Here is a 26,168-nt window from a genome sequence, read left to right as displayed (position 1 = left end):
GAATAAAATGAAGGAGAAATAATTTTGCTGTTTTGTTTGCAGTTGCAGCATTTAGAAATGTAATACATCAAATATGTTCAAGTGAATCAATATCACCACAGTGTGACTTAAGTATAAATCAAAATTTAGAGTCCAAATATGGCATACTGTGACCAAAGCAAATGGATAAAAGAAAGTGGTTTCAAGAAATAAACATTTTTATATCAGAATGGCTCTCCATTAATTTCCATAAAAGGATTGAAAAAAAGCAGAACCAGAGACACTTTTGCTTGCAAATGATAATTTGCTCTTTCCTAAAATTTTATATGGCAGTAAACTCCATGAAATTATAGTAAATTTTGTTCATACTAGCTAAGAGTACAATAACAAGTAGATGCATTGACGAAAGTGTACTCATAATTATATATTATCTTGAAACAGAAAAGGCTAAGGAAAATTAGTTAATAAAGTTTCCACATTATGCAAATATGGAGTGGGGTTAACTTGGCCAGGGTGAGAGAGCTAACTAGTTAGCAGCAAACTTTCCAAGATCAGCTACATGCAGATGATCACTAAATTTATAGTTCATATCAATGTCTCTCTCCTAATTACAAATACATAAACTATTTACTTGCAAGTTTGCCAGATTAGTCAAATAAGAACCTAGAATGCCCAGCTAAATAGAAGTGCAGGTAAATCAACAAGTAATTGTTTAGGATAAGCTTGTTGCATGAAAGTATTTTTATATATTTATATTATAATTATTTATTGTTTATCCAAATTTCAAATTTATCTTGGTTTCCTCATTTAAAAAAATAATATATTTTATTGATTTTTTACAGAGAGGAAGAGAGAGGGATAGAGAGTTTGAAACTCGATGAGAGAGAAACATCGATCAGTTGCCTCCTGCACACCCGCTACTGGGGATGTGCCCATGACCAAGGCACATGCCCTTGACCGGAATCGAACCTGGGATACTTCAGTCCACAGGCCGACGCTCTGTCCACTGAGCCAAATCGGTTAGGGCCTCATTTTTTTTTTCTGACAAACTTATATACTAGAAAATCCTCTTTGGATGAAACAGGGGCACCCCTAGGTCAACATATTCAAAACCGAGGTTGTTATTTTCATCTTCAAACTCAGCCTCCCTTTATGTCCCTGATCTTAGTGAATGACCTCGGTATCTACCACCAGTTTCCCAAAAAAAATCCTGGCATCATTCCTGATTTCTCTCTTCCTCATCAACACGTCCCCTATTCATACACCATCACTTCTTAAACATCTAAGTATCCTCGTCTCCCGGTTCTCACTGTTGTTGCTTAGTTCAGCTCATTTTTATTTGCTATGGTTACTGTAATGCCTGCCTAATGGGTTTATCTGACTCCCTTTCACCTTCCTATTTTTATTTACTATTATTATTTTTTTTAATTTACTGCTATTGTTGAAAGTTATACAGATATACCCTTTTCCCCCCAATTGGCCTCTTTTAGCCCACCCTCTCCCCACTGCCCCAGGCCTTCCTCACACTATTTTCTTTATCTATGGATTATACATATATGCATATAAATTCTTTGGTTAATCTCTTCCCAGTCACCCAGCCTTTCTTTCTTACCAGTACCTTTGTAGATTCATGCCCTCAGGTTGGGATACTGCAGTAGACTGGAGTATGCTGGCAAGAGTGTGAGTTTAGGCAGCAGACCTAAAACCTAGCTTCTCCACTTATTAGCTGTGAGATCTTGGATAAGTTCCTTAACTTCCCTGATTCTGCCACCTGTGTGTACAGCAGGCATGATATTTTACCTTTTTAATCTACTCATGACTTTAGAAAGAGGAAGGTAACATTATGAACCTGATGATCTCTTTATATTGCTTCTAGCCTTCCAAGACGACTCTTTAATGACACAGGAAGATCTAAAACACTTCCATTCATATGAGGTGGGGGTGGAGGGGAGTGGGGGGGAGGGATTAAGAAAAAAATCAAGAGAAAAAACTCATGAACAGGAATGACAGTGTATGGGTTGCTGGGATGGGGAGGGGGTTAGGGAGAGATAGGAGTGGGTAGAGGGGGGCTATATGGTGATGGAAGGAGATTTGACTTGGAGTGGTGAACACACAATACAGTGTACAGATGATGTGCTGTGAAATTGTGCATTGAAACCTGTATGATTGTGTTAACCAGTATCATCTCAATAAATTCAATACAAAAAGAAAAAATATATATTTATAGTCTGGCCCCTGCTTGCTACAGTAGCCCCAAATTTCTCAAAACCCCCTTGCTCTTTACAGTCTAGATCAGGGTTTTTGAACTACTGCTCTCTGATTGTTTTTGTAAATAAAGTTGCATTAGGTCTAGCCATATCCCTTTGTCCATATATTATCTATTTCTGTCTCTATGCTACAACTCCTGTAGTTGCAACAGAAGTTGATGGCTTGCAAATAAATAAAAAATATTTATTATCTGGCCCTTTTTAGAAAATGACTGATGACCCTGTGCTCTAGATATACAAATTGTTTGGCACTTATCATGCTCCATCTAAACACTAGCCCAAAGTTAACAATCTTTACCCAAAATGTTCTTGTCACATAAACCACTACAATTCCCCTCAAAAACCCTACTCTTTCTTTAGACTTCAACAAAAACATGCTTTCAGAAAACATCCTGCTCCGTCAAAGCTACTATGAGGCCTCACCTCTGGGTTCCCTTGGACATTTCTTCTCAAGTTATCACACTTGATAGTTACATAATTGTCACTTTTAAGATTATAAGATTTTGCCTTATTTATTACTCTCGTCTCAGCACTTATATACAGAAATAGCATTAACAAGATGCTCATGTTTATGTTTAAAATTAATTTTAATCAATGAAGTTGCAAAAGCCTGAATCCAGGTGTCCAGGCTCCTAGACCAGGGTTATTCCCATTATTTCAATATTCTTCATTTCTCCCATATCAATAGCTTTGTTTTAGGCTTTGTATGTAAAATATGCTCATTATTTTCATTATAACTTGAAAATCAGTTTCTCTAGTTATGAATTTTGACCCATAGGTTAGAATAACTCTCTGTATAGTCAATATCCAGGCTTAGGAGCCAAAAAAAAGAGAACTTCAAGATGCATATTAAAAACATCAAAATCATTCAACAGAAGGTGCAAAGTCAAAGAATATATTAAAGGAAACATCTCACCGCTGCCTGAGAATATTAACTAGATATGGAATGAATTTTCTATCTTTGCTTTGTGTTGCAGTTTATTCACCTTTTTTTCTGTTGTTTTTGGCTTTTTCATTGATTCAATTGTTGTTACATAGAATGGGAGACTGGTTTGCCAGTACATACATTTATTAACCCTGAAAGTCAAACTATGTCATTGAAAGACTCAAATGAACCTCCTTTCTCCTAGGGAAGGGTAGGGATACTGTTATCTTAATCTCAAGAGATTCTATCTCAAATTTTATACAATATTAATATATAGATTTAAAATTGAAAAGGCAGCTGCATATAAGTAGTAAACAAAAATGTTTCTTTCAAATTTGAGAGGAAGGGGAAAAGGAGGTAGGAGGAGTTGAACCACAAACAGCTCTTGCTAAAGCAATATTTGAAAAGGCAATGTACATTTATGTAATAACTACCATACAAAATTAAATACATCAATTGTTTACAGCAGATGATCCTAGACAATAAGATCAATAATGGGGAAGTCTAAATTTTGAAACTGATACTTTTCATTATAAGGCTTTTTAGGTTATTTTTTTTGATCATGTACTGTTTCATATTTAAAAGCGATAGTTTTTGTAATGTAGTTTCTCCTTAGATTTTATCTCTGAAATAGCATTTGTGAATATTTTAATCCTTTATTCATGGACATACATTTCACTTATCCGTATTGAACATCAAGTCCCAGGTTGCTCCCTGAAAGATTGGGCTTTTGATTTCCTGTTTTATTTACATTCAACTCAATATGTGCCACAGTTTTGTGTCTAATAATGAAGCGTTTTCTCGCAGTCTCCCTGAGGTCTCCAGGAGGATGAAACCCCAGCTGGCCCATAACTGTTGATTTGCACACACTGTATTGAGACCCTTTCTCTTCCCTTCTTCATTTCCTGCTGCTGCAACCTTGGACCCCGCATTTAAAAAACAAAAACCTATTGCAGGCAAAGCTTTGTATCAGGTTCTGCTTCATGGTGAACACAGATATAATTGGAAACTAAAGTAGGATAGTAGACCATAGGAACCAGGTCCTGGTATTAGGTTGCTAAATGACCAAATGGAAAGATGGCAAACAATGTCAATCATGACAGATGGTAATGGGTTAGATACAGATGTGATAAGATATACTAGGTAATGGGAGACATTTAAGGATTGTGACTGATAACAACTGCCATAGAGCTCTGAAGTAAGAAATTATTACTCTCAGTTTCGCCAACTATTCACCCAGGGAACAATGTAAAAGGCAGTAGGTCTCAATGGAAATGTTTTAAAAGACTCTCAACTTTGCCCTAACCCATTTGGCTCAGTGGACAGAACGTTGTCCTGAGGACTGAAAGGGCCCAGGTTCGATTCTGGTCAAGGGCATGTACCTTGGTTGCGGGCACATTCCCAGTAGGAGATGTGCAGGAGGCAGCTGACCGATTTTTCTCTCTCATCGATGTTTCTAACTCTTTATCCTTCTCCCTTTCTCTCTGTAAAAAATCAATAAAATATATTTTAAAAAGGACTCTCAACTTTGCCAAAGAATAAACTATGCTGAATATCAGGCCCAATATTTGATATAAAGGTTTCAGAGTTAGTATGAAAGCTTAATTCACAACTCCATCTGGTTTTATACAGTAAAGTTATAGCCATAGTAAGAAAATAATAGAACTCTAAGATCTGGATGGGAATGTTGGGCAGATGAGTTTGAGAACCTTGAATCCTTGTGTTTCCCTAAATCTGTTAGGCTATAGAATGTCTGCTACTATTTACTAAAGAAGAAGAATCGTTCATTGTATAAGGACCATGCAAGCGCTTTGTCCAAGGTAAGTGCCAACCTACATGATACTTGCCCCTCTCAAGGTCTGCTTCTCTTTTTATTGTATGAAACCAATATTTAGTGTTAGCATGGCTCTAGAACAAAAGAGTGTATTCTGAAAATAGATAGGTAGTATACTCTCAGGAATTAGTAGAATAAGACTGGGGATAGATCTGGAGGCTACCACAGAATATATGGCTGGATGGAGGAGAATTTATTGATATGGGGACACTTGACAGTAGACATTGCATAAACAATGAACTGGTGTGCCCCAATATAACTTTATTTTTGGGATTTTATATCAGTTTCACATGTCACAAAGTATTACTATTCTTTTAACTTCTGAACCAGTTAGATGGAAACAATTTTCTTAACTGTGGGCCACACCAAAACAGGCACAGGTAGAGAACATATTTGTCAATTATACATCTGATAAAGGATTAATACCCAAAATATATAATATATGGAACTCATACAACTGTGCAAAAGGAAAAACAATTCAATTAAAAAATGGGCAAAGAACCTAAATAAACACTTCTCCAAAGTGGACATACAGATGGCCAAGAGACATATGAAAAAATGCTCAGTCACTAATCATCAGAGAAATGCAAATTAAAACAATGCCTCACATCTGTCAGAATGGCTCACATCAACAAATCAACAAATGACAAATGATGGAGAAAAGAGAATGCTAGTACAGTGTTGGTGGGAATGCAGACTGGTGCAGCCAGTATGGAAAACAGTATGAAGTTTCCTCAAAAAATTAAATATGGAACTGCATTTGACACAGTGATTCCATTTCTAGGAATAAGAGACTGAAACATCAGTCAGAAAGAATATATGCACCCCTATGTTCATAGCAGAACAATTTACAATAGCTAAGATCTGGAAACAGCCTAAGTGCCCATCAGTAGATGAGTGGATAAAAAACTGTGGTGCATTTACACCATGGAATACTATGCAGCAGTAAAAAAGAAGGACCTCTTACCCTCTGAGATAACATGGAGGGACATGGAGAGTATTATGCTAAGCAAAATAAACCAGTCAGAGAAAGACAAGTATCACATGATCTCACTCATATGTGGAATCTAATGAAGAAAATAAACAGAGGAACAAAATAGATCCAGAGACACAGAAGCTTGGAACAGACTGTCGAATCTCAGAAGGAATGGAAGGAGGTGGGAAGAGATCTTGTATACATATGTGTATAACCCATGGACATAGACAACAGTGTGGTGAAGGCCCCAGTGTGGGGAGAGAGGTGGGCTAGAAGGGGTGATTGGGGCCAAAAAGGGGACATATGCAATGCTTTCCACAATAAAGATTTAAAATGAAATAAAATAAGTGATAGCACTGGTGGGCCTCATTACATCCTGCTTTATTCACAGACATGGTACATAAAAAAGAAAAAAATGATGGATCTTGACAGATATTGGTAATCTTTCATATATATAACAAAGTGGTGGCCCCAGTAATAGTTTCTCTGTGGAGTCGTAAGTTTTCTAGAAGAAATCACCATTCCCTGCTTGCTCTTGGTATATAGCTATTGATCTGGGCAATCTATACTTTTCAGTGCTTCTCAGGAAGAAGAATCAGACATTATTAGTCAAAGAGACATTTTCACTTGAAAAGACAGCAGGACATTTTCACTGTTTTTCCCAGGGTTATGTCAAACTGCTCTGTCTTTCTATAGATTGAAGAGACTTTGATCATATGGACACACTGGTATAGATTGAAGGGATCTTGATCATATGGACACATTGGTATGCATTATAATATCCCACTATTGCAGAGCTCAGCAAACTTTTACTCTAAGTGGTCAAGTGGAAAATATTTATTTTTTAAAATACGTTTTTATTGATTTTAGAGACAGAGAAAAGGAGAGGGAGAGAGAGATAGAAACATCGATGAGAGAGGAACATCATCTATCAGCTGTCTCCTGCACAACCCCTACTGGGGATCAGGCATATATTCTGACTTGGAATTGATTCTGTGACCTCTTAGTACACAGGGCGACATTCAACCAACTGAGCTACACCAGCTGGGGTCAAGTGGGAAATATTTTACATTTACAGACCATAATATCTTTGTCACAATGACTAAGTACTGCCATTGAGAAGTCTAGATGTTATGTAAGTTATGGGTGGACTGTCCTGGTAAAATTTTATGTATGACAACAGGTGTCAGGTCACATTTGGCTTGGAGTTATAGTTTACATACCTCTGCTCCATACTGATGACATAGTGTTACTTGAACTTGATGCCCATGATATGTCAAGCTCTCCAGAAAGGCTGAAAATGCATCAGAGGATAGGGTATTAAATCTTACAAGGTCTTGGGAACCTGATGTATCTTTGAAGTTTTTAGAGGTCTGAGAGTTTGGATACTATTGAGACATTTCTTACAAAATACATTTCAGGTTATTTCACTTTGTGTTTTCTACCACTAAAAGTCTGGAGCAGTGCTTATATGGTCATTTTGAGTTTTAAAGACAGGGTATTCCAGTTTTAACAATATATATATATATATATATATATATATATATATGTATATATATATATATATATCTGACCCATTCATTAGATGACTCATTAGGCTGCCAGTTCTGAGTGAGGTTAGAGCTTTTGACAATAAGCCCAGGAAGTGATTCAAATGGGTGCATTCAAGAAAGTAAAGGTATCTACTTGTTATCCATGGTAGTTCACCATGTTGGTTCTCTGGCAAGTCTCTGAAGCTAGTCTGTGTTCTCTGTACCAGAGCACTATTCACTTTTGAATAGCCACTGAACCTTCATAGAAACTCTGTGAGACATTTAATGAGTATGCAATGAATATGCTCATATATGAGCTCATATATGGTATCCTTCATACTGTATAATGAGTCCATTATGAACTAAGTATTATCTGTAAGGCACAGCAACAATCCTGCTTATGATGGAAATGAGAATCAGGTGTGAGCAGGTCAGGAGAGTAGATATAATTTATATAAATGGGTTTCCCACATCCTTATGTCACTGGACTCTAGTGACCAATGCCTCTCTTTGGCTCATGCCTATGACCCTATTGATTGTTCCCTAATATCAGCTGACATTAGAAGAATCACCTAAAACTGACTCATAAATGGTTCAATTTCATCCGTTGGTATGAACAGAAAATAGATGATTTCTGCAGTATGACCCCAATGGTGAATATCCATGAAATACAGTGGTCATCATCATTCCACCTTGGCAAACAGATCTGCAGCAATGTATCTGTCAATCAATTTGAAGGGAAAAGTGGTCACATGTAAGACTACACACAAAGACACCTGGTAAATGACTTAGCTTAAAAAAGACTGGAAGTTGAGGATAATGAAACAAGAAAATCAAGGAGATGGTTAAGAATAGCCCTATGGAATTGGACCAAAAATGTGTCGACATTTTTTTGTCTCAGGTCAATGCCCACTAGAAATATTATCCACCTCAGTAGAAACCCTGAACAATCAGATAGACTGGGTGAATGTATTCAGTTCAGGGCAGCCAGCCTCTTTTTGTCTACCCCAGGACCTGCACAACGTGTCTGCCTATGGTGGTAAGATTGGAAGCTATTCATGTGTCCTGCACTAAGGACTTTGTTTATCAAGGCTGTTATAAATATTGTGCTACTGATGTCAAAACAACCTTAGCAAAGTCAGAAAAATGATCTCTTGCTATGGGAAAATAAAATAAGAAGATCAATCAGCCACGTAAGGACACATTACATAAGAAATCCATCATCTGCACAGGGTCAGCAATATGTGCTTACAACAATGAATAGAGTTTCTGGATATGGGGTGGGCCATCCCTGGAGATGTTGTCGTGACACAGTCCTCATCCTCTTTGCACTCAGTGTTCTTGTGTATCACTGACTCGGTGCTTCCTGCTACAGGCACCTGGGGATTTTTGTCCAAGGGCTTTTCCTGGCCACTACAACGTACTTGGCTCCCAGAGAAGAAACTGGAAATAGCAACGAATTAGCAATGTAGAAGCAGTGTTTAACTGATTATTAGTGGGAGTTGGGTGCTTAAAAGCTTCAGCTGCCTTGCTTGTTGGGCAAGAGGAGATCCTGAGGTTTGCTCTTTGTAGTTTTCCAGAGGATTCTCGCAAGATTCAGGCCCAGTGACCCACAGTGGTAACAGTCAATCAGCACAACTTTTATTGGCTTTTGTCCCTTTTCTGTCTCACTTCACTCCCCCACCTCATGATTTCTGGGATCACATCACACATAAATGACATGCATTCAAATCCCTGTCTCAGTTTCTTCTTTTCAAAATTCCAACCTCAGTATATTTGGATATAGAAAATTGTCGATAAAACCAAACTACTTAATTGCATCTGTAGAATCTTTTTAAAACATCAAAAAAGTATCAATTATTCATTCATTAGACAAGGATTTATTGGGAACTTCTTTGTGTATAATATATCTCTAATATTGAGCAATACACAGATTAGTGTCTTGAGAGAGAAGTTAAATAAAATTAAAATGCAGTAAAACAAGTCTTTAAACATAGGATTGTGGGATACACTGCAATGGAGATGAATAGAGAAAGGGAGAGAAAGAGAAAAACAGAGAGGGGCAGGTAAGGGAAAGGAAGAGAGAAAGAAATTTTTTTGTACTTAGTTCAAAGATTAGAGCAGACAGTACAGGTGAGGCTGTGAGAAGTTTGTGTCAATGAATGAGAAGGTTGAGAAGGTGGCTTCAACTTCAGAAACCTATAGGCAGGCAAGGTAGGGAGGAACACTGGATGCCAAGGCTGGAGATTGTTGTCCAGGGAAGTAAAGAGAGACCATACCCATTGTTCTTTGTATTTACTTATTTGTTTAGAGAAAGAGAGGGGACATTGAAAGATTTATTATTGTGATACCTAATTTTCTGCCTTTGGATTATGTTAAGTCAATGCATTTACTAGAAGATATATGCATTTTGAAATTGAACCAATGAATATACTTTGAACAGGTTAGAATATTTTTTTAATAATAAAATTTTCATGAGATGGGAATGAGACCAGAAATATAAATGCCCCAAATGGTAAATGTATATCTGCAACTTCCCAAATCTCAATGACATCTTTTGATTCTAAGTTCTAAAGATAATTTCTGTTAAAATTAACTTTATTGCATGCATTGTGTCAAACAGATTGTGTGTGTGTGTGTGTGTGTGTGTGTGTGTGTGTTGTTGTTGTTGTTGCTGTTGATGGCATTGATGAAAAGTGTTCTTAACCTTAATGTTCTTATCTGCTTAGAAATAAAAATTCCCCTCAATCCTCCTACCACTCCAGAAAATGTTGGGGCAGATTCTTCCTCTCCCTTGCTACCCATTACTCACTACTCCCTAAGCAGAGGTGGAGGACGTCTGGACTTGGGGTCTTATAAAGGCCACAAAATCATTTCCTCTGGCCCTGCCAAGGCATTAGGGGTGAGTTAATTAAATGCTTGACCAAATATAGCAAGCTAATTTTTGAGTTGATGATTTTGTATGGCCTGTGAATGGTGTTATAAATATCCAGATATCTGCCCATTTTCCCATCGACTCTTATGGCAGACTAAGCTCCCTGGAGTCATCCATTTACAACAGGGTTCAATTCACAGGAGACGTAATAAGAATTTTTGTTCTGACTTCAAGCCTAGGCAGAATTTTCTAATTAATATCTATAAGAAATAAAGTGCATTATATGTTTTAATGTCTGAGCTCCTATGTGTGCGTCAGTTGGTCTATAATCTGTTGAAAGATGGGATTATTAGATTCCTCCAAAGTAAAATAACTTTGATGTTTGTTATGATAGTCATAAGAACCTGTTGTTATGCTTAGCACAATGCACATTGTAGCATGCTAGAGCTGAAGGGAATCGTAGGGAACATGCAACCAATGTCTCCAGTCATAGCTAGGACACTCATTTCTGCAAATGTTCAATGATTATCTAAGGTCACAGATTCAGTTGGGGAGAGAACTAAGATCTATTAATATTCAGCTCAAGATATTTTTTACATAATCTGACTACCTCTAAATAAATATGTATTTAATAAATGAATCAATATGGCATCAAAAGTATAGCCAAAAAGCATAGGCTGACTTAGAGTATACTATAACATGAACACATTCGACCTTATAGGGATAGAATACGTTAGCACAAATTTCAAATTTGATTTTCTGATACTCAGTGACAGCAACATTATATCTCATAACTATAAGATCGTACCCTGTAGCTATAAAGTGAAGTGGACTTACATAAAAGAAGCAAGGAGTGGACAATTTTATCAAAGGAGCTCACAGGGTTTTTTTGGGGAAACAGGCATCTAAATAAACCAATACATCACTTACCATGTGGCATCTGCTACTGTGGAGTTTCAGGAATAGCAGCAGTCAAATGCAAGTGAGTAGGCAGTGGAATCTCTCGGATAATCTGAGAAGGCATCACAGAGCATCGAGGAAACCTACAAAAGTTGTGAGATGCAGAAGGGCATCTTCATGGGTGGAATAGAAAAAAAGACAAGGAATATTGAACCTGTAACATGTATTTGTTATTTTTACAGGGGTGGGAAGTGAGAAAGGAGAGGGATCTGTGTGCCACTGAAAGCTAGATAAAGAAAGTTCTAAGTGGGTGGGTCCTGGGGCTACCCTCACAGGGTGGGAGGAAGAGATGGCCATACATGACCAGCAGCAACAAAGACTCTGCTAAAATTTGGATAAGAATAGGATGTCTTAGTAAAGCACAGTTTGATAGTGCCTCACCCTGGCTTTACAATATCATCTGAGTAAAGCCCAGCTTCCCAGGACTGCCAATTTTAGACTTATCAATTTCCCAGCAACACACAAGGCTCTAGTCAACAGAAAGTTTCTCTTTATTCATATATTTCCCCTTCTGCTCCCAGTTGCCTCTCTCTACATTTCATCACAGTTTTCTTATGAATGCTGCTTGTCTCTCTTCCATTCCCACAGACTCAATCCCCTTAATATTTACCACACAGTTCAAATGCCATCTCATTCATAAGCCCTTACTACTATATAATGGATTTTTCTCTTCTTCTAAGCTGTAACACCTAACTACTATAACTTCCTTTTAATTAGTGCATACCCGATTCCACCCCATTTGAGAGGGAGAGAGAGAGAAAAAGAGAGAGAGAGAGAGAGCGCTAGAAACAGATAAAAGGGATGTCAATTCACTGTTTCTTAGCAATTGTGATATTAGCAGCTAACATTAACATGCCCCTTTTGGATTCTTTTAAAAAATATACTTGTATTGATTTCAGAGAGGAAGGGAGAGGGGAAGAGAGAGAGAGAGAAACAACAATGATAAGAATCATTAATCTGCTGCTTATTGTATGCCCCCTACTGGGGATCGGGCCTGCAACCTGGTCATGTTCCCTGACAAGGTATCAAACTGTGACCTCCTGGTTCTTAGGTTGATGCTCAACCACTGAGCCATGCCAGCCTGGCCCCTTTTGCATTCTTAAGAGCTATACAATTGCATGCACTACCTCATTTAGTGTATCACAGTGACCTAGATAAACAAGAGTTATTATAAAATTCAAAGATAGAAAGAGTCTCTCAAATAGACCAAATGGTTGGTTCAAATTAGAGTATTTTTCAGCAGGATTTGGACCCAACCCTCTGATTCCAATACCCTAAAACAATCTGCTTTCTCCCAAAGATAAGAAAATTATTTTAGCCAGAATCGGTTTGGCTTAGTGGATAGAGCGTTGGCCTGTGGACTCAAGGGTCCCAGGTTCGATTCCGGTCAAGGGCATGTACCTTGGTTGCAGGCACGTCCCCAGTGGGGGGCATGCAGGAGGCGGCTGATCAGTGTTTCTCTCTCATTGATGTTTCTAACTCTTTATCTCTCTCCCTTGCTCTCTGTAGAAAATCAATAAAACATATTTTAAAAAAAGAAAATTATTTTAGCAAAACATTTCAGACTCCTTACCCTTATTTGATCAGATACCACAACAACTAGGTAAATTCATAATTGTATGTTTCTAATTTATAAAGGAAGAATCTGTGATTCAACGGGGCTAAGAGGCTTAATAATAATTGCTTACTTTTAATGAGGATCTATTTTGTGTCAATTTCCTAAGCATTGCTCCTAAGTACTATTATTATACCCATTTTATAGATTCAAAAAACTGAGGCACAGGGAAGCTAAGTAACTTCTTCAGAGCTTTAAAGATAATAGATACCAGATCTGCAACTCCAGCCAAATTTTGACTGTAAGTCTACACTAATTTCACAATATCCCACCGCCTGAAGAGTAGGGGGGAAAAAAAAACAAACACAGAAAGCAAACAAGCAAAAGGTAACTGAGAAAAGGATATAGTAAGCACCTATTACAAACACCAACTTCTCCAGTTTCTAAGACCTAAAGATTCTCAATGGCTACATTCCTTCCTGGAGGTAACATACATATTGAGAGAACCTCATAAAAATGTTTAGAATTCAGGAGAATTATTTAGAACAACATTCAGTAGTCAGAATATTTATGACTTCCCTACAGGGAGCAAAGATGATGCTTTAGGACATGCCAACTGAAACATTGAGAGCAATATCAAACTCAGAGATTTGTCCCCTGTGTAGATCCCCATATTATTTCTATTTTGTTCTCCTTCTTGGCATACCTTGGGTTATTCACAAAGTCATTACCTTTCAATAACTATACTGTTATACAAATACATTAGTAAATGTCTTTCAGGATCATGTTGTTCCTTCAGGGGGTGTATGAGGAAACCCTCTGTCTGGTTGATTTACAAAATGCAGATGGTTAGTAAAACTTGAATTGTTATTGATGCCTCCTAACGTCTCTCTCAGCACCCTCAAAGAGAGTGGCATAATTCTTTAAGACATAATATTGCACTTAGGAATTGCTCTAAAAGATCATCAATCTTCTGTGCATGACTCTGAGCACTCAGCTAGTGTTAAATAAACCATAACTAGGAATGAAATTCAAAATACTGTGAGCGATTTCTGTAAAATGCTCTCCATTTGCCAATTATGTCCCACCATATTTCATTTTATCAGTTATTCATTATTCTTGGCTAAAAATACAGTTATGACAAATAGTGTATCTCAGAGGAAGTTTCATGATTTTCCCAAGAAATACGATCAATATGTTTCAGCCAAGCCATTGCTTATATTTTGCACTTGGTGAAAATAATATTGTGAGTGATGATGATGGTGACTTTATTTGCAGTTGCTGATGAATTAGGCTTTTAGGAATATAAATATAACTAAAAGGAATATCAAAACTAAATGGCATAGTTACCAAAATGATTTCTGCTAAACATAGAATGGACTTTCACCAAGAAGAAAGGCTATCAATGAAGAATTCTCTCTGTATTATATAAATTTGAATAAAGAAAATACATCCACAATTTAATAGGCAAAAAGAGGTGTTTCACTCACCACCTCCCAACTTCCAGGAATAGACTGAAAAATACCCACAGCTTTGAACTTTAAATCATCTACAAGTTTTAAATATATATGATGATGTGTGTTCTGGTTTAGGGTCTTCTTGGATGTTAGGTAGTTTAAGAAAAATTACTTAACCTCTCTGACCTCCAATTTCTTAGGTATTGTTAAGCAGTGCTTTAAGTATCAAGTAATATAATGGCCTGAAATGTTTTTAAAATATGAAGAGCTCTTCAAATAAAAAGAATCTCTTTTATTATAATATATTCCCTAGAGATAAGGAGTTTTAATAGTCCTAAAATAAGATTAAAATTAAAATCATGTATTATTCATGCCTATATGCTATAAAATTACATAAACACAAATGCACTAATATAGCTTATGCTTGGAAAACCTACCTATGAATTAATAGATTTATGAAATTAATTAACAGCAATTATATATTGCCATAGATCACCATCATAAGCAATACACTGTAACTAACAATTGCAGTCTGAGGTATTCAACAAAATCATAAAATTCATCCACACATCTTCCATCCTGAAGTCCTTTTCTTAACCTCCCAGCAGCTTTCATGGCATTCAAGCCAAAAAGTATCTTGAAGTCAAAGACTGTCTCCCCCATCTATGGCCACATGAGTCTTTGAGGGATCCCAGGACCTTTCTCTACAGAGAAGAACAAGGACTTTTCATTAGAATCTAAGCCTTCAAAGCTTGAAGAAGAAGGCCATGCATCCTAAGAGTGATGGATGCTTGGTGAAAGGGAAAATGTAATATCTGTCACAGTATGCAAATGGGAAATGTTGGAGGACTACTGGATCCACATCACAGTAGATAATTCTGGAATGCTATAAGGTAAGACCAGAGTGATAAGACATGACTGCTATTCTAGGGATCTTCGCTATTCTCCAAGTATTGGGGGAATCCTAGAGCAATTATATATTGTCATAGATCGCCAAGGTAGTGCATTCAGGTTTTTGCTCAAGGACGTTCACACAGGCCTGCGGTACAGGTTAAAAGGCAGCAGAAAGCCACATGAAGGAAAACCAGGGAGGAAAGGCACATAAGAAAACATATTGTTCTTTACTATCTTCCTTGTCTAGAGGTTGGTTCCTTTCCCTATACCCTTTAACTGAGTAATATATGCTCTGTTTCATGCTTTCTCAGGCTGAGATTCTTCTATTCACAGTCACCTGGTCTAAAATAAGGAAAATAATATTTAGGACCTGGTCAAACTACGTACAAACCCCAGCTCTTCAAAATGCTAGCTGTGCAAACCTGGAAATATTTCTTTTCTAGTTCGGAGCCTTGTCTGTTTGTTGGTTTCTAAGCTATACGAAGGTAATCATAACAGCCCTACCCTGCAGGACCACTGGGAGAATTGGAGGCAAAATAAGAAACTCAGAAGACACTTAGTAGACCCTCAGAAAATGTGGCTTCACGCAGTATTAGCTGTGGTTACCAGTTACCCTTGTGCATGGGCCTGTGGAATGATGAATTCTTTTTAAAGGAAGACAAACATGTGAAATAATTTTCTGGCAGGGGAGAAAATGCACTTATTTGGAAAATGTGGCTTCTTACTTAGAACAAAAGTATTGCAAAGAATGAGGCACTTAACAATAGATACCTTAGAGGCTCAGCACTCATAGGTGAGACAAGATGCTGTGGGGAAGTGTGGGAGTGATCACAAGAACATGGCAGTGAAGAGGGCTAAGATCATTGGAGCTGGAATGTCTAGAAGACAACATTCCAGGGTAATGGATAACGTCAGGATTGGTGAAGACCATCAATGGAAACAGGAGTTAGTGGTAGAGAAGAAGGCTGAAAGCCAGATGCTGAAGACATTGATGGTTCAGAGAGTAGTTGGTGATGGCGATAAAGAAGAGGGGGGTAATGGGTAATAAAACTTAATGGCACACACTTAAAAGGAAGCTATTTTTATATATAAATAGTTTGAAAGTGGTAATGAGGAACAAGCAGAAAAGTTATCCCACTACAAAGCTAACTAAAGCTGGTGGAAAACAAAGACCATTGTTTCTCTGTCTCTCACAACTTGCCCAGATATACCTGTGTGTCTGTGTGTGTGTATGTTCACATAAATTTTATATATGCTTGCTTTAATACACATTTAAACAAATATACATATCCTCACACAATTATATAGAACTAGAGGCCTGGTGCACAAAATTCATGCACAAGTAGGGTCCCTAGGCCTGGCCAGCGATCAGGACCGATCGGGGCCTTCTGGCTGCCAGCTGGGGCCTTCCTTCGTTCCATGCCACCCCCAGGTGTTCAGCACATGTCATAGTGAGCAATCTAACTTCCCAGTCTCCTGGTTGAACTCCTGAGGGGACACTTTGTATTTTAGCCTTTTATGTATATAGATTAATTACTGTATTACTTTCCATATAAACAACTGTAAGTCTACTTTTGCCCCACACTGTGTCTGTCTGGAGGTGTATACTGTATTTGTGTTTCCTGTCTTCATTGCTGAGACAGACATAAAAGCCAACCCAAGAGGTTAAATGAACACTTTTCTGACAGGCAGCATGCTCAGTCCCTAGTATTTGGGCTCTGGAATCTACTCAGTTTATTTAGGTAAAACATTAAAAAAATTTGTGTTCCTCCAGTAACTGAATTTACAAAACAGAGTGGACAATTACCACCTTAATTTGTAGAAATAAATAGGGTATAAAAAGAAAGTGGGGGAAGTTTGACCAAAAATTCTAACTCAAAGGTCATGATGGCATTACTTCTTGACCAACAACCTTAACTTACTCAGCTTTCATATACTAAAAACTTGGGCGGGGGAGGTTTAGGGCTTTGGAAAAGGACCAAGGAGGCCCTTAAAATCAAAGAAATTTTAGGATAAAAGAGAACAATTATTAAGATTCAACTTCTGAGTTTTCAAAGGTTTGCCATAGGGCCAAATTACAATGGTAAGTTCTTTGGGTAAGATGCACATTTAGCAAGTTGAACATTTATAGCCACTGCCATTTGAAGTACTGAACCTCCATTCATTTGAAACTTGCCTAATACTATATGACTCTTGTATTTGTCTTGTACTGTTTCTAACTCTTGAAATATTGAACTTTTTAACACTATATGTCTTATTTCCTCCAACTAAAACTGTAAGCTCTTGGAGAGAAATGCCTGTATTACGCCTCTTACCCCCATTCCTTACCAACAGGGTCAACCTTGAATTAAACCTTGAATTCTTTCATTTTTTTGGAACGCTCCTTGGATATGCATTCTGAAAATGGACACAAGATGTTTTTAGTGAAAATCTAATGGCCAAGAGCCCAGTTAGTATAAACACATTCTTTCTACATCTTCACTTTAATGACAAAAGATTGTTTAGATTTAGAGAAGAAAAAGAGTGGATTTATTTTACAGTGTGTTAAAGTATTGGAAACGAAGCCACTGAGAGTTCTTTGGATTTTATGCGATATCATGGTGCAAAGCCCAGGCCTCCCTGTTATCCTCAGAGCTGAAAAACAGATTCCAGGTGATATAGCTCTCCCTACCCCCAAGCCCACCACAAGGGCATTTGAAGCTGACAGTTGTTTTGCATCAGGGTCCACACCACCAGGCTATAAACCAAATGCAAACTCAGGGCTTTTCAGCGGACAGGCCTGCAATGAGAGGAGCGGAGCCTCACGCAGAGGAGCAGCCCCAGAAAGCAGTCAGACACCTCTTTTCCAGCGTTCCGCTTTTGAAGATAACCCCAAGTAACAGAAGCACATTTGTACATGGACAGAACTGTAAGCCGGAGAGACAGACGGGCACATATGGACTGGAGACATTCAGAGCTAGAGAGTGAGGGCACAAACCATGCAGGGTGATGAGAGTCCACCTGTGGCCAGGGTGTTCTGTGCTAGTGAGTATGTGGGCATGTGAAATCTGCTCCGGAACCATTGGCCGTGCAGTCTAGCCTGGCATGGCTTCCAAGTCAAAGAGAAGTAGGTGGCTTTGTTTCCAGAATGTGAATGAGGGAGCGGAGCCCGGGCTTAGAGAAGACAATGTTCCCTGGCGCGAACTCATAATCTACACCAAGGCTTGGACAGCATGAAACTCACTATCCAGCTTCCTGGCCCAAGCTTCGGACTGACTGGAAGCCGGCAGTGGGGACAGCCTAGATGGCCAGCAAACAGCGCCCTAGGAATGCGGTGTGGGCCATGCCACGTCCCCCAGCTAGAGCTGCGGCTCCAAGCTCCCACCACTCTCCCATGCAGCCAGCACTGCATTCCATTTAAAAATAACACCCTCATGCACTGGTAAAGCAACTAATAAACAACTGCGGGGCAGCTTCGCCCTGGCTGGTCCGCTTTATCAGGAAGGACCTCGCAGCTGCCTTGAGCCCTTGGCCTTGCAGCTGCAACCATTGTGGCTTTCTCTGGAGCTGCCTTTCTCAGAACCCCTGATCTGCCATCCCGGAGGCCAAGGTGGGGCATGGCAGGGCTGGGAACTGTTAGCTGTGGAGCTCAGACTTTCCCTCATCTGCGTTCGCTGCTGGGCTGTCCCATGCTCACCTGCCTTCACTGCCGGTGTAGAAGTTTCCTGGCAGACTGGCTCTGCTGCCACTTGGAAAAAGGAACCTGTGGTCCTTCTGGGCAAGCGGGAATGGCCATCATGAGTGCTCACAGCCTCCACTGCCACCATGTGGGGAGTCCAGGCCGGCCTTCGCAGGGCCTACCTTTCCGCCCCCGTCCCCACTGCTGCTTGCCCAGGGCTACCCTGAGCAAAAGGCAGCCACCATCGAGTCCCCAATGCTGCAAGTCCCCGCCACCATCCCCAACTGCAAGTTCCCACCCACCCGGCTGGTCCTTACTGTGATGGCATCCTGACCAATTTGCATATTACCTTTTCAGTAGTATAGATTACATAAATTCAATAATTCTTTTTAATGTATTTCTGCTATAATGTGCAATGTTCATTTATATAGTACTAGAGGCCCGATGCATGAAATTCGTGCAGGTGGGGGCGAGGGGTTCCCCTCAGCCCGGCCTGCACTCTCTCCAATCCAAGATTCCTCTCACAATCCGGGACCGTGGGCTCCTAACTGCTCACCTGACTGCCTGCCTGATCACCCCTAACTGCCTCTGCCTTGACCCCCACCACTGTGGCTTTATCTGGAAGGACGGACGAAAGATGTCCCTTTGACCCGGTCTAATTAGCATATTACCCTTTTATTAGTATAGACTAGAGGCCCGATGCATGAAGATTCATGTAAGAATGGGCCTTCCTTCCCCTGGCAGCCTGCACCGCCTTCGCTCTGGCCAGAGCCACCTTTCTGTCATCTTTGTCGAGTTAATTTGAATACTCACTCCTGATTGGCTGGTGGGTGCGAAGCTATGGTCAATTTGCATCTTTCTCTTTTATTAGTGTAGATATGCAGGTGTATTATTTCTATGTTCATAGTAGATATATCAATTTTTTATACACATCTCATTTCTGTAATGCATCTAATCATAAATGCACACATTTATATGAATTAGATGTGTGCATTTGATCAGCTGATTGACTTTTTTTAAAACCATGTTTGGATGGTTCAAACAGATGTGTGGCGACTCTATTGCGACTTTGCTTTTGAAAATGGATGGATTCTGCCTGGGGGTTATGCAGCACCATTAGGTGAAAGATAGTTAAAAGGCTGAGTTTTGATATCAAGAATTAGGTTCAAATTTTGAATACTAATCACAACAAAAATTGCTGTTTAAAATACCTTATTTAGCACAGTTATCTCTAATTGGTTGGACTTGTCCTTCTCTTTAATTCCAATAAACGCTGTCTATTATCTATTAGTATTGGATGCAATGTGTTGTCTAAAATTAGAAGCAATATGGTTTAAACAAACATAATTAGGCTGGCAATTATAATGGTAGTAATATTTAGTCAAAACTCATAGTTCCATTTTTGGGCTGAGTAGTATTCCCCTGTGTAAATGTACATTTTGTGACAGTATGGATAGACCTGGAGACTATTAGACTAAGTGAAATAATCAAGCCAGAGAAAGACAAATACCATATGATTTCACTTATATGTAGAATCTAATGAACAAAATGAACTAAAAAAAAAACACAAGAAAACAAACAGAAACAGACTCATAGATACAGAGAAAAGACTGACAGCTTTCAGAGAGTAGAGGAGTCCAGGGTTTAAAAAGGTGAAAGGGTTAAGCAAAAAAAACCCAAACAAACAAAAACAAATACAAACAACAAAACACACACACACACAATAACCTCATAGACACAGACAACAGTGTGTGGATTGTCAGGGGGTGGGAGGTGAGTGGGTGAAGGTAGAAGAAGGTAAAGGAGGGATAGATGGGGACAGAAGGAGACATGATCTGGAGTGGTGACCACACAATACAATATACAGATGTATTATAGTATTATATACCTGAAACCTGTATAATTTTATTAATCAATGCCACCTCAATACATTCAATAAAATATCATTCTACAGAAGACTAAATTGAAGAGTAAAATGTATATTCTCAAGTATATATACTATTTATGGCAAAATTAAAAAAACAAACAAGCGAACCAAATAACAGAATAATAATGATGCCTAATGTGTGGAAAGCACTTTCCATTGATAGAGCACTTATTTTTAAACCATTTCCTTTACCATAGAAACCAGACTTCTATCCCCCTATCTGTGCACCTCCTATTACTGCCTTCTGCCCTTGTAAATCTCCCCATCTAAGGAAATAGGAGGATGGATAGAGCATGCAAATTTTTGTTTTTCTCCTGTTTGACTACAAACTATTTTTTTTTAGAAGCTGGTGGGAAGAAACTAAGTGTAAATAATAACAGTGCTTTCAGTCTGTGAAACCATTGAGGACTGTGAATCTGTCACCAGGAGGTGATGAACAATGACACAGTGATACAGAGAGCAGGGGCTTGGCAAAGAGTCTCATCTGTTGCCATTTAGACAGGTAACACATCATCTCTGGATTTAGGGTGACAGCTGGTGTGCCAGATCAAATTTACATTGAGAGTGGCTGAAAAGTTGTGCAAAAAAGAGAGGGAGGGAGAGAGAAAGGGAGGAGAGAGGAATTTTTTTTTATTGAATCCTACCACATGTAAAGCAATACACTGTTATTTTATATAGGTACACATATATATTAGTATATATGTATTGCATGTATAATACATATATAATTTCTGATAATATAGTCTCTATCCTATTAAACCCTGTATCACTATTGTGGGCCATTACTTCCATGAATCCAGCTGATCTCCTAGTACATATGGGTCCAGAAGAGATATTTCTCAAAATAATGAATAAATATTAAGCTTGGAAAAGTGGTTTAAAGTCTATTGAAACCACTCATTTTATAGATAAAAATTTAAGAGTTATATATTCTGTTGCTTGTTCAAAGTTGCATAGGCCGTAGGAGAGTTGGTGCCAGAACCACAAAGTTCAGAAAATAGGGTAAATTTTGAAATCTTCATTTAGTTTGTGCATAGTTACTAAGGTTCTTCCATCCTCAAATGGATCACTGATCTAGCAATGATCACATGAACATATTGGGAAGAATGTAAGAGACTCAGGAGCGAAGGAAAAAGAAAAAACATTGGTAGGTGGGGTGTAAGTTATAAAGTCATAAACTGGTCCATTAGGTTGGTTTCTTGGAAGGTTTCAGGTAGCCCAAGAGAATGGGAGGCATTTCTGTGTATGGAAATTCTATGTGCAAATGAACATCAGTTTGGATGGAAGAGGGTTTATTTCCCCAAAATTTGATGCACATCTTGAACCCCTTCCCTATCCTCATCTGTCCTCTGATTCTCCACTACATATAGGCAAAGATATTCTTTGGAGTCAGAAAGGCCTGAATTGAAGTCTTGGTTCCTGCTATCTTAGGAAATGTTACAAAATTCTCACAATTTTCTAGCCTTCAATTTCCTCTTAAATATTGTCAATTGCTCAGATCTGAGTTGGTTGTGTGTTAAATGTGATCAACTATGCAAAGACCTTAAGACCCGAGTTCAGTTTGTGGAACATAATGCATTTTTTAAAATAGCATTTTCCTTTCCCCTCCCTTTCACTTTTAAGTCATTTATCATTGCACTAGGGGCCCGGTGCATGAAATTTATGCACAGGTAGGGTCCTGAGGCTTGGCCGGCTGTCAGGGCCGATAGGGGCCTTCCGGCTACCAGCTGGGGCCTTCCTTCTGGCTGCCAGCCAGGGTGTTTCTTCCACAGCTGCCAGTTGCTGGCCAGGGCCTTCCTTCATTCCATGACACCCCCTAGTGGTCAGCGCACATCATAGTGAGTAATGGAACTCCAGGTCTCCCAGTCAAACTCCCTAGGGGACACTTTGCATATTAGCCTTATATATATATATAGACTAGAGACCTGGTGCATGAATTCATGCATGGGTGGGGTCTCTCTGGGTGGCATGCAGGGATCGGGCCGAAACCCACAGTCCAATGCCACCTGCATCTCCTACCTGCCACTCCCATTCATCCCAGCCCCACGGTGCCTGCTATGGGCTAGCGCCCAATCAGTCCTAATTGGGAGAGGCTCGCACTACCGCAGCAGCACTACCAGCCATGAGCTCTGCATCTGGTGCCCTCACAAGAGGAATGGCCTGCAGAATCAGGCTTAAACTGGCTCTGTGTCATCCCCTGAGGTGTCCCAGATTGCGACAGGGTGCAGGCCAAGCTGAGGGACCCCACCAGTGCACAATCGGCCCAGGGAGGGGCTGCGGGAGGCTCCAGGGTGTGTCTGACCCATCTCGCTCAGTCCTGAATGGCCAGACCCCAGCAGCAAGCTAACCTACCAGTCAGAGCATCTACCCCCTAGTGGTCAGTGGACATCATAGCGACTGGTCGACCAGTTGACTGCCTGCCCCCTGGTGGTCAGTGCACATCATAGCAAACAGTTGAGCAGTTTTAGCATATCATTAGCATATTACTCTTTGATTGGTTGATTGTTCTGCCATTTCATCTATTTGCATATTACCCTTTTATTGTATAGGACTAGAGGCCTGGTGCACAAAATTCGTGCATGGGATGGGGGGTTCCCTCAGTCCGGCCTGCACTCTTTCCATTTCAGGACCCCTCAGGGGATATCAGACTGCCTCTCACAATCTGGAACTGCTGGCTCCTAACCGCTCACCTGCCTGCCTGCCTGATCACCCCTAACTGCTCCCCTGCTGGCCTGATCTCCACTAACCACCTCTGCCTTGCTCCACACCCAGGACCCAGGATTCCCTTCTCTGGCTGGTCGCAGGCACCTGGAACCTGGGCTTCCCTCCCTCTGGCCAGCTGCAGGCACCCAGGATCTGGGCCAGCTTTGCCTGGGCCAGCTGTAGCTGCAGGGGACCATGGGTGGGTGGCTTCGCGTGGGCCACAGGCACAGGCACTAGTGTCTGGGACCATGGGGCAGGCAGCTTGTCCCTCTCCCGGGCTGCAGCCCCAGCTGCTGGCACCTGGGACCACAGGGCAGGTGGCTTGTCCCTCTCCCGGGCCACAGCCTGGCTGGTCCCTGTTTCTCTCTTACGAGCTCATTTGTGCCTGGCTGGTCCCAATTCCTCTCTCCCCAATGTTGAGTGTCTGAGCTGTTAAGGTGTGACAGCATGAAGGCATGACAACCATTTGCATATTAGCTCTTTATTATATAGGATTCTTTATATTGTAGTTGTTTGAACAGACATCTTCTTACCATATTACAGTAGAAGTTCCTTGAAGATAGGAATCCAGTCATGTTGACCATTGTGTCATCAGCCATATTTCTCCACATTTTAGGAAATAATCAAGTTCTGTGGGTTTTGATTCCGAGCTTAGAACCCATAGAGCTAGCCACTAGGGAACGCTCCAGGATGAGCTGAAATTGCAGTTTACAGGCAGAATTCCTTCTTTTTTAAGAAGTCTCAGTTTTGCTCTCTATGCCTTTCAATTGGCTGAATCAGGCCCACACAGAATGTCAAGGATAATATTTATTTAACATTTACTGATGATAGATTTTCATCACATCTATAAAAGATCATCACAGCACATTTAGGTCAGTATTTGATTGAATAACTGTGGACCATAGCCCAGCCATGTTGACATGTAAAATTGACCATCACAATAGCCATGACTTAATAGAGAATATCTTGATAATGTACTAACATTATTTATTTTTGTATCACATTATATAATGGTCAAAAGCAGACTATGCATTATCTCACAGAATGCAAGGCAAATATTGCTGTTCCCATTTACTAAAGAGAATACTGGGGCTAATGATACTCAAATAGTGCTCAAATCCCACTGCAGTTCAGTGGCATCTGGTCCCATAACTCAGGTCCTTAAATTCTGATCAATAAAAGGACATGACCTTTCTTAATACAAAGCATCTTGCATCACTGCATTTCTAATGGAGAGTGCTGTTCTCACTCTCCCTTCAGGCTAGAGTGCATGTGCTGGGACAGTAGAGTTATAATACAGAAAAAGTCTCAATCAATGAGTCACCTGGAATTTAAATGACCAAGAAATTGTGTGGGCAAGAAATTAAATTATTTTGTTAAGTCAATGACTTCTGGGGGTTGTTGGTTAGCAGAGCATAACCTGGTTTATGTTAATGAATGAATTTCATTAACTGTCTTAGGGAGTTGATTCAAGGATTTTATTGGGTAAAAGATGTGAAAACGCTGGAAAAGGCTAACCATTAATATGCTTTTAATCCTACAGCTGTGTTTCAATTAAATCATTGGCAGCTATAAACAAGTGTGGATATCATGGATGACTTCACTCAATGGATAGTATTTATTTCTACAAGAAGTTTTACCAGCTGAATAAATTAAAGTGCTGTTTTAATTTTAATTCAGCACAAAAGTCAAGACCTAACACCAGAGAAAAACAGCTGAAATAAAATTTTCAGGCAATAAATTAAGCTTTTTAAGACTCTCTTTGGCCTCTTGCCCAGCCCAAGCTCAGACACATAATAATCATCAATGTACTTTTATTTCTAAGATCTCAACTGTTCTTGGTTAGTCTTGTAAACATCATATTAAAATTAGTTGTACATCAATATGCATGCAGCAGGCTTGAAAGAGTTAAAAATGTGTTCAGTGAAGGCAGAAAGTTGTTGTAAAAAAGAGTTTTTAGCCAATGCTGTCTATATTCAAGTAGAAATTTGAACTGGTTATGCACATTGAGGTGACAGGGAGTGACTTCCATGAAGCTAGAAATAACATGTTTTTTCCCATACCCACCAGTATAGAAAGTGTTTTTTTCAGAGCACATGAATATCAGAATAATTTAAATTTAGACTGAATAACTTTAAAACAAACAAAATTGATTGAAAATTCCTATTAGAAAGCAATAACTAAAATCAAAGAAATAGATAACACAGAATAGTTCAGAATAGAGACAACACTTTCAGAATTATTACATACTAGAGGCCCGGTGAGTGAAATTTGTGCACTCGGGGGGAGGGGAGGTCCCTCAGCCTGGCCTGAGCCCTCTTGCAGTCCAGGAGACTTCAGGTGATGTCCAACTGATGGCTTAGGCCCACTCCTGAGCAGGCCTAAGCCATCAGTCAGACATCCTTAGCGCTGCTGCGGAGGCGGGAGAGGCTCCCACCACTGCCGCTGCTTACATCAGCTGTGAGCCTAGCTTCTGGCTGATTGGCGCTCCCCCTATGGGAGTGCACTGACCACCAGGGGCAGTTCCTGCACTGAGCATCTGCCCCCTGGTGGACAGTGTGCATTATAGTGGCTGGTCATTCCACAGTTCGGTTGATTTGCATATTAGCCTTTTATTATATACTAT

At 39.6% G+C, this 26,168-nt stretch overlaps 1 long non-coding RNA gene across 7 annotated transcripts in view; it reads right to left on the bottom strand.

Moving 5' to 3' along the window:
* LOC138997588 (uncharacterized) overlaps nt 1–26,168 on the bottom strand; it is a 76,478-nt gene that overhangs the window by 8,832 nt on the left and 41,478 nt on the right. For 4 of the 7 annotated variants that reach the window (XR_011468991.1, XR_011468992.1, XR_011468994.1 and 1 more), the window contains 2 exons: nt 11,319–11,461; nt 7,205–7,275 (listed from right to left, as the gene is read on the bottom strand). This is a non-coding gene — a long non-coding RNA (uncharacterized lncRNA). The remainder of the gene's footprint in view (nt 1–7,204; nt 7,276–11,318; nt 11,462–26,168) is intronic. The other 3 variants (XR_011468997.1, XR_011468999.1, XR_011468993.1) reach the window with 2 other exon arrangements.

The sequence above is a fragment of the Myotis yumanensis genome, unplaced genomic scaffold (assembly GCF_028538775.1).
Source record: "Myotis yumanensis isolate MYYU_CA2020_CCGP unplaced genomic scaffold, mMyoYum1.0.hap1 SCAF_1, whole genome shotgun sequence".
Lineage (NCBI taxonomy): Eukaryota > Metazoa > Chordata > Mammalia > Chiroptera > Vespertilionidae > Myotis > Myotis yumanensis.
The sequence above is the reverse complement of the archived record's forward strand: the minus strand, read 5'-3'. Positions and strand labels throughout refer to the sequence as shown.